This window comes from Anthonomus grandis, chromosome 7 (assembly GCF_022605725.1).
Source record: "Anthonomus grandis grandis chromosome 7, icAntGran1.3, whole genome shotgun sequence".
NCBI classification, from domain to species: domain Eukaryota; kingdom Metazoa; phylum Arthropoda; class Insecta; order Coleoptera; family Curculionidae; genus Anthonomus; species Anthonomus grandis.
The window spans coordinates 10,310,715-10,325,479 of NC_065552.1; the positions used below are offsets into that span (position 1 = coordinate 10,310,715).

At 27.5% G+C, this 14,765-nt stretch overlaps 1 protein-coding gene across 1 annotated transcript in view; it reads left to right on the top strand.

The window, feature by feature from the left end:
- Positions 1-1,004: 1,004 nt before the first annotated feature.
- Positions 1,005-14,765, top strand: part of LOC126738352 (MAP kinase-activating death domain protein) — a 116,733-nt gene continuing 102,972 nt past the window's right edge. Inside the window, exon 1 of the mRNA XM_050443633.1 lies at positions 1,005-1,111. The gene's annotated coding sequence lies outside the window, so the exon portion shown is untranslated. The remainder of the gene's footprint in view (positions 1,112-14,765) is intronic.

Sequence of the window (14,765 nt, forward strand, 5' to 3'; positions counted from 1 at the left end):
TTTAAACCTTTTTATGGGGACATATTTCAGTGGCCTACTCAGGAACAAGTCGAAGACGGGGCCTCAGAGTTAGATAATGAGTTTGATTTTGTTCTATAATATTTTGTTTCAATAAATATCTAGTTTTTATTTTAAGCTCTTAAAATAAATTTTGTGATTTTTTCAATTTTTTTTTTCTATGCACAAATAACACCAATCCAAAATTTCTTTAATTTTAAGAGCAAAACAATAATATCCTTTGGGATTTTGTGAGCAACAATTTGATAAATCTTCTACCTATTTAGTTTTTTAGTTCTCCTGTAAATTAGACAAATGTGACTGTTGTTGTTTTTGAAATGACCGATTCAGATGTAATCGTCACAAGAGGCTACGCACTAATAAGAAATACATCAAGCTAAATGCATGCTGCTGCGACAAGAATGCATGCTGCTGCGTATCCTTTGGCCTAATACTGGTTAGTTCTATTACCATTATTAAAGAGACTTAAGAATTGTATGCCTGACCAGCAGATACGCCTCACTAGGAACTGCTTTGGAGGAAAAGTAAGTATTAATTTGCAAAATTAGGTTGATTTGTTGAACTATGATTACAGAATCAGATCAATTCTATGAGTGTATTGTCATTCAAGCAGATTTAAAAATTCATAAATATGAATGATTGCCGTCACTTTCCCAGCACTGTACCTTAAAATTTATCACCAGTGCCAGTCTTTCTAGATATTGATTACGAGTTTGAAAGAAAATCTTTAACAAAATTCACAAAAAATTTATGCCATTCAATATTCTAGTATATGATTGATTATATAAAAAAAAATTAGAACTTTTTTCTATATTCTAAGCACTAAAACTTGCAAAACTAATAGAGCAGGCAACATTGAAACTCGACGCCTAATAAAACTAATTTTTCTTCAAAACCTCAGCGCATACTCCAAAATCCTATTGTTTGGGCTTTCCCGATATTATTACGCTCACTGCGCTTGCGTCACATCGGAGAAGAAAACCCTTATTTGAGAAACTCTTTTACGCTTCTGGCGTGAGTTTCTAGCGAACTTTCACCGAGACTGCCGCTGAATTGTATATAACATAATGTGTCTGGTTGAGTGTCCTTGAAGGTGAGTTTTTTTAAACCTTTTATTATTTTGGGCTGTTGATTTATACTATAGAAATAGATAAGTTTAAATAAGTCATTAGCGCACTTTTATATTTACTACATATATGGTGGCCTAATATTACTTGTCATGCAAAGCAAATATTGATCTTTTTTTTTGGGGTTTCAAAGAACTACTAGTATAATTACTAATGCGATAAAACTATAGAATTCCTTATGATAAGTAGTTATCTAGACTTATCAGCTCATATTACCATGTAATATTGCTATGGAACATATAGTTTCAGGACTTTTGCTAGTAAAGAATCATATGTATGGGTATGTTCTAGTTTCTAGTGCTAATAACCGTATAGAAACTATTAATGCGTCGAATACGTTTTGTTTAAAGTAACAAAGGTTTTGGTTATATAGGGTGTTTTTAAGATGGTAACTCTTTAAATTTTACTGCTTGTAAAATCACAGTAAGTAATAGGGTATTCCAGGACCCAGTGTATATATTTAAGGTAGTCATTATAGGAACACCTATGTGGGTGTTAATTAATTAGAATTGAGCGCTTAAATAGGTCAATATGACCTTATTGCGATATTTATATACCAGCATCGGACTAGAATATTGAAATACTTGTTTTGCTTGAAAAAATGCGTATATATGATCTGATCTTGGTATCTATTAAGTGGTAATAAAACTGCAATAAATTATGAGTAAAATAAAAGAAAAAAAATGTTACCACGCCCCCAGAAATTTGGTAAACAAAAAATATAAATTAAGTGTTATGTAGTTATTTTATAACTATTAACTTTTTTGCATTTAGTTCATACTGAATATACTCCTTATATATGCATGTAAAAATTTGTTTCACATGCATATACATGATTTTTGCAAAGAAAATTAATTTTTAAAATACAATAAAACTGGCTTCTTAAACTTTATAAGGTTTCGACTGTTTCTATAAAAATTCTTTTTTAGATCTAAGATTTAATTTTTCTGAAATAATTTTATAAAATAAATATGCATCAAGTTTTAAATATTTCAATTCTCAATATTTCAACAAATATCAACACGAAATTATTTTTAATTATTTGGTAAATTCAAACAAATAATAATATATAATACAATGATAATTACCGGGTGATTCAGGAAAAAGGGGATACTTAATAACTATTTTGCTCTTCAAGATAAACAAATTAAATTTGGCAGATCGATGAAATTGTTATGAGTTTCTTTTGACAAATTCAGTTGTTTTCCGTCCCTTCTTGTTTAACCATAAATGACACTAACTTTCTTATTTTAAATGGGGCACTTAGTATATTAATACGTATTTCGATAGAAAATAATATTGTGAGAAAAATAATACTACGCAATTGCTACTTTTTATTTTATACTCACAGAAAAAATCAATTTTTAAAATAGGATGCCATGAATGTAGGTTTTTTCTTTATCACTAGAGATATTATTGAGTTCTTTTAGGAAATAAAAGTCTGGATGGCAGAACAACAAAAGAAAGAGTTTAATAAATAAGTGAATAAAGTAGAGTTAATAACATAAATAATAAAGTGTGATGATAAAACTTGTTTTACATAAAACCCGCTTAATTAACTTCACACTACACGACAGCGTCTTATAATATTTACGTCTTCGATTTATTTTAAAAATCCGTCTTAGTTACGTCTTAATTCGTCTTTAAAATACTCAAAATTATAAAACCGGGAGCCGTCTTCTCCCGTTATAATTATAAAGCTCTTTCACGACACCAAAACCGTCTTTTTTGGTGATCCCGCGACTTTACGTCTTAAACCGGCAGATTAGATCGACTTTTACTCTTCAAAGACTTCGACTGACTCCCTGTTTTTTGTGTCCTCATTATTTAATACGTATTAAGTACTGAGTCAGTTTTTTCATTATTCCCCTTAATCGCCGTCGTACCGTTAACAGAAATCAAATGGGTTTTTAAGTCAGCAGTTTTCACAGTTTTCTCACTCTTTATATTGGAAACTGCAACACTCATACCTAAGTCCGTAAGTCCACCATCCTGCGCCAGTCATAATACTTGTTAAGTGGGCAACTTATCTCTTCCAATCCCCACCTCCTCACTTACGAAAAACTCTCTTATATTTATTAGTCGTAAAATATTTAATCATGTTCCTTTTTCGATTAGGACTGTTACAGACCTTAAAAAGTTTAGGAGAGAACTAAAGAAATTAATCTTACCAAAAGCTTACTACAGCATTGAAGAGTATTTTAACGACTCATTTTAATATTTAAAATTAATTATATATCTGTTGATCAGATTTTTTTTTATTATTCTTGTTTTATGTTGGTTCTCGCCTTTTATTTTCTTCTTTTTTGGTTTTTTCTTTGATTATATAAAATATGCTTCTATGTACAATCAAAATTGATTCTGTATTCTGTTTTTGTCCTGCATCCTGTATAACCAAATTAATACTAGTATTATAAATTCTAGGTTTAGAGAGCCTTTAGCACAAGTTTGTAAACTTAGCAAATAAAGTATATTTTGACTTTGACTTCGACGCAAAGATATTATGGATCTTTTGGAATTTAGACTTAATCTTGGGGATTATCTGATTTCCGGTACTAAGAAGCGTATATCGGAGGAAACAGAATGCCAAGAAAATATAGAGGAAGAGACTAGCGTTGAAGGAAATGAAATAAAAAAAAAAAGAATGCCTTCCATTTTTCCCTGTACAGACAAACGCTTTGATGGTTTTGAACACTGGCCAAAGAATGAAGAAATGAAGAACCCAGTTAAATGCAGGTTAGAAGGGTGCCCTCTAAATCCCTCCCTTAACCCTTTCGAATATTTTTTAAAATAATGTTCCGTTCCTTTTGACCCAACTTTATCGGCGTAAAATAAATATAAGCCCCAAACTCAATGTTTTTTATCTCGGTACTGTAAGGGTTAGGGGAATAGCCAAAGAATTATTAGGCGATTACGTTGCTAATAGACGACAAAGCGTAATGATAAATAACAGTCTAAGCCAAGATAAATCGTTACAGATAGGTACAATTCTAGGTCCCTTATTGTTTAGGGCTTATATAAATGATACACTACATCTTAATAACTTAAAAGTAATAGTCATCTCATATGCAGATGACCCTGTTATAGCTGTGGCTTGGGACACATGGAACGGAAATGATTATGATGAAATAAATATAAACCCCAAACTCAATGTTTTTTATCTCGGTACTGTAAGGGTTAGGGGAATAGCCAAAGAATTATTAGGCGATTACGTTGCTAATAGACGACAAAACGTAATGATAAATAACAGTCTAAGCCAAGATAAATCGTTACAGATAGGTACAATTCTAGGTCCCTCATTGTTTAGGGCTTATATAAATGATACACTACATCTTAATAACTTAAAAGTAATAGTCATCTCATATGCAGATGACTCTGTTATAGCTGTGGCTTGGGACACATGGAACGGAACGGAAATACTAGCAGAAAGATAAATTAAACCGATCTAAATATGGCTTAATTAGAACCTACTCAGACTTGATACCTCTAAAACAAAATTTTCTTGAACAGTTGTGGTGAACCAAATTCAGAGACTATCACGGTTTATATATGTAAAAATAAAGCAAACTGCAATCTAAATTGCCAATTAAAAATAAATAAGGAACACGATTAAAATTATTTAGTTCTGCAAATCGATCAGCTTTTTAAATGGTACTGTCATGTCAACATCTTAAGAAACAAGCTGAGAAGTCTAATTTCTTAATATTAAAATACTATAATCAATCTATACAGCTCTGAAGAAGTCTTTAATTAACTATGGCTTACCGATATGGGATAGAGGATATTAGTGCACTTGAACTTCTAAAAATTTTACAAACATGGTTCATAAAAATAATCCACAGTAAACCTAAAATGTATCCCACGCCAGAGTTTTAGTTTCTTTAAAGTCACTTTTCTATTGACATTTCATTCACTATACATTTCATCAGAAATAGAATACATAATATATAAAAGGAATTTCAGCGAACGCATAAAGCATATTTATATCCCACTAAATCTAGGAGTAATTTGAACTGCATCACAAAGAAGCCTAAAAACTCTATTATTATAAAATTTATCGACTATGTTGGAATAAACAATTTACTACCGAAAAAAATAAAAAGCACACATAATAAAAAAAAAATTAAGAAAAAGGCAGTCATTTACTTGCATTGAAATATAAACACTTTTAAAGCTCTTTTAAAATAAACTTGGTTTTGCATTTTATCTAAATAGTTTTAATTGTTATATAAGTAATAACTGCTATAACAATATGTTTTTTTTTGTTTTTTATTTTGGTTGTTGGATGGGATAGTGTAGTTAAGTGTTAGTGTTTGAACTTGAAATCTAATATATTGTCTCAACGTCTAAAGAAATAAAGTAATTTATTTTTGAAATAGCTTCTAAGGTTACACAGATAAACTTATAAGCTTATGCGTTATCTTATATTAAGCAAAATTGTATTTTTAAAATATAATTATAGAAAAAAAGTCTTCGTCATTCTCTATGTACTCGAAAGATAATAACATAATTCACGTAAATGTCACCTTAAGCCGCTTTTTTTACTTTTACTTTACAGTACTTGCACTTTTTCTTCTCTACATCTACACACGCGTCTTCACCCGACACCAGCTTGACAGTTTACCAAATATGGCTTAAAAAACTTAAGCTCTATGTTTAATAATGGTTAGAATAACTTATCATAATAAATATAACAAGGTATGTTCAAAGGAATGCTCAACAAATAATAAACACAATTTATCGTAAAAACGATTTTTTTTTGTGTAAAAATAAATCGGTTTTTTTTATCATTTTGATATGCGTATTTACGTTGGCTTCTTGTATTTAAAAAGCTAAATTAATTGGATATCATCCGCATAAATACGATAATTACAATACTAAAGATACTTGTACATATTATAGTTATAATATAATCAATATATTATTAATGTGAGCCGGATATAAAAGTGAGCCAGAGATGCCTGCCAGTTAAATCCAACACCAAATCAGACAAATCAATAATAGCAAGTAACATTTCAGGATCTAAAGTGTCAAAGAGTTTGAAATTAACCGATCCTCCAATTGTATCTAAAGATTGAATAATTGTATCTCTTTCTCCAGACTGATAATTCTTATGCCCCTCCCTGTCTAAATGATATTTGCGTTTTAGGTTAAATGCTATTATTATTATTTACGAAAGTATTTATTTGTAGTAGTTCCGAAGCTATAAAACGAAAACTAGTTTTTAAAGATTATTTTTAAAGAGCTTTAGGTCCCTAAACAAGCTATTCCGGGCCCATGTTCATATGAATTTTTTTTTTTACGTTTTCTGTCTACCCTAGAAGTCTGTAACGTGATCAACGGAACACCCTGTATATCTTAGATAAAAACAAACAGAATATTTAATTATGTCGGTCAAAAGAATCACATTTGATTATCAGCATCACATCAGAACCTAAACCGTATTTGAATACATGGGTGCTATGAGTTATTAAAAATGAGCATTAACAAATATTAATATTTAAATTTAACTTATCTGGGCCGCATGAAAAAGTCGTCCAAAATTTTCAAAGAGACTTAATTTAAATATATAAAAGTCACAAATATTAGAAATGTATTTAGAAAGGTGACACGTGTTTCGCCGGCTTACATGGTACCATCAGACCGATCTAAAATAGCCACTAATAACCGGGATAAAAATTCAAGACGTGCACATTGTTCTGATCAGACGATCTGTTTAACAATGTGCACGTTTTGAACTTCCGGCACAAAACCGGGGCTGTTTTAGATGCACGTCAAAGGGGCGTTCAGGAATATTAATACATTTATTTTTAATTATATTTAGTATTTTTAGCTCTTGTCAATTTTGCTTAGTGATGGCTTGGTAAGAACTCGGGTTAGATAAGCTTTCTTTTCAGTTTTTATAACAAATGTCAGATTACGATCTTCTTTATAGTACTCCCAATGATTCGGATTTTCAGTTGCTTTTAATTTATTAAAACTTTTATTGCGTAATTTAATCACGAGGGAGATTTTGTAGGTGATCCAGAGTGCATAGTTTAGTTTTGCCATTTAGAGTAAGTAACAAAACTTGTTTATATCAAAAAGGCAAATTAAATTTAAAGTTAGGACCTCTACTGTTAGAGAATAGTTTCGAGATTTATCACTGTCAAGTAGTACGCTGTTTATAGGATGGAGTTTAAAACTATATATTTTTTATTTTCTTTCAACATTCGTATATTTCCGACTTCTGTAATATTATCCTGAATATAAAAAAGTTAAATCAATAGTTGACGAGTGAGTTTATTGATTCTGTGATAAACGGTTTTGGATGAAGTATTTATAATATTGCCTAGATTTTAGATATATAACTTACTAAAATGTACCGTTCATATTTTCTTAACTTAAAACACAAAATAAAATTTAAATAGACAATGGAAAGATACCTCTATTTAAATTTTAAATTTTAATTACTAAGAAACTTAATTAAAGCTGATTTATTTGAAAAAATTTTTGATTGAGTTAACGCTTAGAAGTTATTTTTAATAAATTAATAAAACGATTGGTATAGAGACGCAATTCAACATTTTAAAAGGAATAAAAATGCTGGTCCGTATTTCGATATAAATCAAATTGTTAGGTATTGCCAAGATAACAAAATGTTATACATTAATTTCAAATATGTTGTAAAGGAGATCAAATGTATGCTTTTATCTAATTTAAGCTGTTTTTAAAATCAATAGTTATAATATAATTTCTAAACTAAAAACATCTACAAATCGCCCTATAGTTTAGAAAGAAAAAAAAAGTTTTGCCATCAGTAAATAAGGAAGAATGTGCATCAAAGTTGCCAATATTTTGCAATTAGGGCGCCTTTATATGTTTTATGATTTTGTGATATAATATTAGTGGTATACGCTATTTAAGATACTCTGTATATAGTTGAGAAGTTATGGGATACCTTTAAATTAATTATCTAAGTAATAAATAAAAACAAAAGTATATACAGGTTTATTTAATTTAGTTAAGTTTTTTAAAGTTTAATCGACAACCAGTTATTGATTATCCAAAATATTAAATAAAGGAACCACTTTTTTATTTAATATTTTACCATTAACCAAAACTCTATATTTTACTGTCGACGCATGTTTCACTTGCGATTTTATCATTTTCGAGAGAATATTAAGACTCTTTTATTAATATTTATTAAAAGTCTTTTGTCAAGATAGGACCTTATGACATTGTAATAAAAGTTTGCTTATTTTCATTTTTTACATCGATAAGAAAATTGGAATATTCATCAAAAATAAAATAAAGAGTTTTGCATAGTGGTAAAACTGCTATCTGATTTGTGTCATATTAGAAGTTCCAACCATAAGACAACTTAAAATTGTTAAAACATTAAAAAATTGTCATCAAAAATTGAAAAAAAATATTATTGAAAATAGATTAAATTAGAAGAATTGTACTTTTCATAAAAGTGGTGACTAAAATTTTAGTTTCAAATTTATATGTTAATAATTACTTTAATACTCCTTTGTATTTAGGGTTAAAACATTTAGTGTAATTCAAATATATATATTTTTTCTCCATGTTTCGAATTTGTTATTAAATACATCATGAAAAGTGAAAGAATAAACTAGACATAATTTTTTTTTATTAATCCACACAGTTAAAAGATACATCAAAATATAATTTTTTATTATGTTTCAGTAAAGAATAAAAATAATACAGATAATGATAAGAATTTATTAATAAATTATAAAACATTTCAATTAACAGGAAAATATTTAAAAAAGTCCTTAGTATAAAAAGTAATGGCAAACAACTAATACCAAATTGCTAATTTAAATTATTATGTTTTGTTCTTATTTTTCTCTATATGCCTTTATATAAATTTATATTTATTTGATTTAAAACCTGGAAAAATCTAGGTCATCCTATTTAGGGTATTCCAAATTCAAAGGTGACTAAAGGAATGTCGGAGAACGTAAATGATACATTTGTGTCAAAGTTACGCAATATGCTTATTAAAAAAGTATTGTACATCGATAAAAAGATCAGTGCCATTTATTTTGCTTTACAGATTTCATTAATGTAAAAAAATAATTGGATTTTTTAAAAATAAACAAACAATATTTCAATAAGCATTATATTACGTAACTTTACCTCAATTTAATCCACCTCGTATCTTCTACAGTGCCTAAGAGCGCTAAGATCACCCTCGAATTTAGCACACCCTATAAAATTTGACCTTACTGTTAAATAAATCTGATTTTCTTAATTATACCGCCACTTTTAAGAGGAAATTTCGTAATATTTGCTACACCCTGACCCAGTTTTCTATGTTATATATAAACTTGCAAGGTGAATATTTCTCTTAGGATTCTTTGAATAATAGAGCTCTAGCACATAAAAATACTTTGATAAAAATTAAAGTAGCTATATATATATATATATATATATATATATTGAGTTCTTAGTTTTTCAAATATAATATAAAATTTTCTACTTATTTTAATATAAACTTTTATTTATTTTTTAGTCTTTTTATTTTATTTCCAAGAGATCTTCATAGTGGCTTTTCTATGAATTTACTGATATTAATATTTTATTTATTATCATATTATTAGAAATTAGAAATTATTTAAAAAGATCTCATGAAGTTACTTTCAAGTACCTAATGAACTGAGGTGCTTAGAATATAATTTTTTAATTTTTTTTGTAAACGTATTATAATTTAACTTCTACGCCTTAAAATATTTCTGTAATCGCTTTACAGTTATATAGAAGGTATTCTTTAGATAAATGCTTTGTAAAACGGTAGAAAAAACTAGCAGCAACACCTTTGAAAAATATTAGTTAATATATAATTAAAAATTAATTTATAAATATAAATGTTCACAGAGAAATTAAAGTAACATGTTTAAAGTTTTTACTTCTTTTTTGCAATTTTTATTTTTCGTGATCTAAGCCATATTATATACAACCTGATACAATTTGCGATATTCTTTCTTTATTTATCCAAAAAAAAACGTAAAAATTACTTCTTTTTAATATACAAATGAAGAAACAACATATTTTTTTGTTTAAAAATAAATTTGCTAGAATTTCTAAAACATTTCATTGCCTCATTGTAATAAAGCTGGATGTAATTACTAAATTGTAGTTGATTTTAAAGTTTAACTAAATCCGTACTATTCGCAGTAAAAAAAAATATTTTTTTTTTGCAACTAAACGCACCAAGGCTTTAATAAGAATGCGTAAATTATTGTAATTAAAATCTTATAATACCTTTCACCCTAAATGATAAAATGGCCGGGTAAGAAGGAATGACATAAATATTGACGTATAATCTCCATTGGCCATCTCCTGATCTTAATACTTAAGACTTTTACGTTTGATACATTACTAAAGATAAGGTCTACGGTAATACGAGATATTATTCTTGCAATAAAGGAAAAAAATAATAAGACTGTATGGAGGTTATTGGATTTTTTGACAGATTTCTGTAATTTTACAATTGATTTTCTTTTATTTTGCCATTGTTCTTGAAAGCAACTAATTAAATTTTCTATTTCAGTTTCTGCTTAATTATTATTTGGCATAAATTGGCACATATTTTAAATTTTTTACTTGCAAATAGTGGGTCAAACAAAACAAAATAAATAGCAATTTTTTTAAACGTAAATTGAACAATAATTTTAGAAATAAAAAACTTTCATTAAAATCATATTTTTAAAAATAATTATTTTTTAAATACTTTCTTACACAAATTAAGCCAAAATTAAATTTGTGTTAAGAGGTGGTTGAGAAGGCGTTGGATATTAATAAATGAGTCCTCTTTTATAAAATATAACAAGCGTTGGTTAATAAATGGCCATAAAATCGATATTTCGGCACATGTGGTTTGGAATGGCTCAATACCATTTATCCGCAATGATGAATGTATCAAACCATCTATCTAAGTATGCCTAATTTACTTTAAATATTTTTGAAGTATTAATAAATTTAAAAAAAAATTAATAATTCACTATAAAACCATACTTAATATATAAACAAATATAATAAAACACCTCTTCAAATGATTACTGGACTAATATGCAGGTGTTTCGAGTTTCAAGTTTAAAATGTCCATTTATTAATGGCATATAATATATTTATAATTGCATATATTGCATATATTTTTCTAAGGTTTGAATTTTTAGTTTATATTAAGGATTTTTTCTGAAAACGAAAGTTTATTTCACTTAAAAAAAACGGTAAACATATTAAATTTTTTCGTTGTTTGAGCATATAACTTTTTGGCATTTTACTATAATTTCTTAAAATTATTCTAACTAATAATAACAACTAATAATAACCGACGTATAGAAAAACAATGGAAAATTTACAGCATATTAGTATTCGGGAAATTCATGACGCGTGACGGGTTATTAAATCCAAGTTACTGAATCGGTCACAGTAGGGCTTCCAAGTAAAATAACGACTTAACAAATAAGTTAATAACTATCGACGCGTAATTTGTGCTCGTGGAAAATGTAACTATATAAAAATTGTTCAATCTTGTTCCCATGCTTAAAGAATAATTATAATGTTTGTATTTAGTTTTTAAAACATTGTTATTTTTATCGTGTTTTTCTATCGTACCAGAGTTTATTTAAATTGGCTTAAGAAACTTTCGGATAAGTTAAGCCTAATACTAAGTTTCTTACTATAAGAGACTTTTGTAAAAAAGTAATCGATACAATAGCATAAATTTAAATGATTTTATTAAAAAAATGGTTCTTTCAGTCGGGATTCTTAATGACTTAGATGCACTAGAAATGAGCAAAAAAATACTTATGGTGTGAGCAGAGAATAGATTAGCCTTAAGAGATGATATGATTAATTTTAGATAAAAAGTAAAGTAAAAAGAAATTATATAATCCTCCTTCTTAGTCCTTAATCATACCATAACTTTTTTATAATTCCCTTCCATCCTTTGTATTGGGCTTGTTTCACTTCCATTGGCTAGTTTTTCCATTGTAACTGTTCTTCTAGCAATGTGTTTAAAATACTGCAAATCTGTCTATTGTATTTGTCTAAGCAATCTTTTACTTTAGGTTGTTGTTTTGAAATATTTATTCGATATTTAACCCAGTATATTCATAACATGCGGCAATATACCCATATCTCAAAAGGCTCTATATTATTTTCGTCTATGTTCTTCAGGATCTACGTTTCGAATAAATTAACTATGGAATAATTTAGTGCTCTGACCATTAGTTACATAAGTAATTAATCAAATATAAACTGCATTGTATTAAAATTCAGCTCTATTTTTGTTATTTGAATCTAGTAAAAAAATTCTCTTTAGCTAAAAATACTACAAATAGTGTATTTAATTACGAACCATTCAGAAGTGTCAAAGACTATCATACAAAATAAATAATATGAGATATAATAGAAACCTAAAGAGAAAAATACTAACAAAAGATTTTTATTTAAGATTTATATTATCTTTTTAACTTATTAAAAAAACTGTAACATATATTTAACTCATAAGAATTATAAGAAATCAACATTATTAATAATATTAAGAAGATAATTAATAAATAGCATTATTGCATTATGTGCATATTTAACGCTCTTATAAATATTTTAATTTTTAATTTTAAATATTAATATAATTTAGAATTTGTTTGGTTCATTAAAGGTTTTGTTAATTTGATGCTTTTCTTTTAACATAATATAGTATAATGTAAAAAAAAGTTTTAATAGGAATAATGTCTATGTTTAAAGTTATTAAAACATTTTTTAACGAAAAGCGTACAGCACAAATCTGACCTATGGGCATACACATATTTAAGGGACAATTTTTACCGTTATTATTACCGTTATCACACTTAGGGTAGCCGTTTGAAATACAAAAGTTTAAGGTCGATGAAATATTCATTATTCTCAGACATTTTAGCTCACTATTCGCTGGCACGTCAACTGATGTAATTTTTTTGGAACTATTCAATAAACATTTTAATGTTGCTTACTATGATGTATCACACGATGCAGGTTCTTATTCTATTCATCAAAGTAAGGTTAGCTAAAAGTAAGGAGGTGATTGACAGCGCTTTCTCAAATATAAAATTAAACGTACTGTATATCTAGATTGACGTGTTTTTTAAAGAATTTATTAAGGTTGGTTCATTTTGAAAGAAGCGCACGGTATACTTTCTCCTATAACATTATTTATTATGTTTTACTTGTACATTTGCAACTTACATATTCAGAGTCTGTTCTGTAAACTGTTAAGGTAATCGTCTTTTTTTCATCCTTTTTCCGAAAATCGCCACTTGTATTTTTGTACGTACGAAATATTTTAATATTTAGACGAATTATATTAAACGCTCAATACACTCTTCTCTTGCACCAAATCACTTTAGCAAAAAACTTAATATACCTCACTTCAAAACGTAAATAAAGTATATACAAAACTAGAATCATGAAATCAATTAAATTTTGTAACAAAATTCTTCTGTTCTGAAATTTCCTTCAAGCGCCACTTAGCACTACCCGTGATATTGATTTTTTATTTATGGTCGATTATATGATATTTATTGAAATTTTTAAAAAAACTCTTGAATGAAAAAGTTAAAATAAACTAAGAAATTTTACTATAAGTTTATAGAAGTCCGGATAATAGGAGCAAATTATACATTATTGCGGCTTCCTAACATAGAAAACAAAGATTGTTGTTAAAAATAATTAAAGAATTAAAATAAATATATATAGTACTGGCATAAAATATAATAACTAACTAAATAAAAGGATTTATAGTACATTTAATATTTGAATCTGGAATTTTTATTATAAAATATTATATATCTATATTCCTGAAAGCAAGCGGCTCTCAAGACTAAATTGAATTAATAAGGGAAAGTGGTTCATTAAATGGTTTAAACGTTATTACTCCAGTCTTATATTTTCTGGTATACTATTTTCCTTAATAATTTAACATTATATAATATTTTCATCTTTAAAAATTGAGATGTAGTTACATAACATTTACATAATGAAAAGCTCAAGCTCCGTTCTACTTTATTCAATGGCTCCCAGTAATTTTTCTGTTATTTTTAAAGAACATGAACCCTAGTTATTCCATATAGCAATTCTTACCTTTGTTCATTTTAACTCAAAGCTACTAGTTTAAAATAAAAACACGTTTCCTAAATAAAATAAAGTCTTTAGCTTGGTATTCTTTAAGTGCACATTTTAAATTTTGTTAAACTAAAAATGTTACGAATTTAGTTCAGAAGTTTCCTTTAAGGGAACAAGTAAATATTAACTTAATTGAAATGCACGATTTTTGTTTTTACCAGTAGTTTTAAATAATTTAAGTTAATTAATATAATAAGAGACCATCATCAATCAATCTCTATCGTAAAATGGGGAAAAGTTCTTACAATTAAGTGCGAAAAATTTGCAATTTGAAACTAAGAGCTTTTGCCAAATATGTTATTTTGATTGGAAGGATGATATAAAGAATATTAATCTAGTAAGAGAATATCTTATTATTTACTGAAAATTTTAAATAAAAACTGATTGACGAATTAGCAAAACTGCCGTACCAAGGCAAAATGTTATTTTGCCCTGGTTAAACCG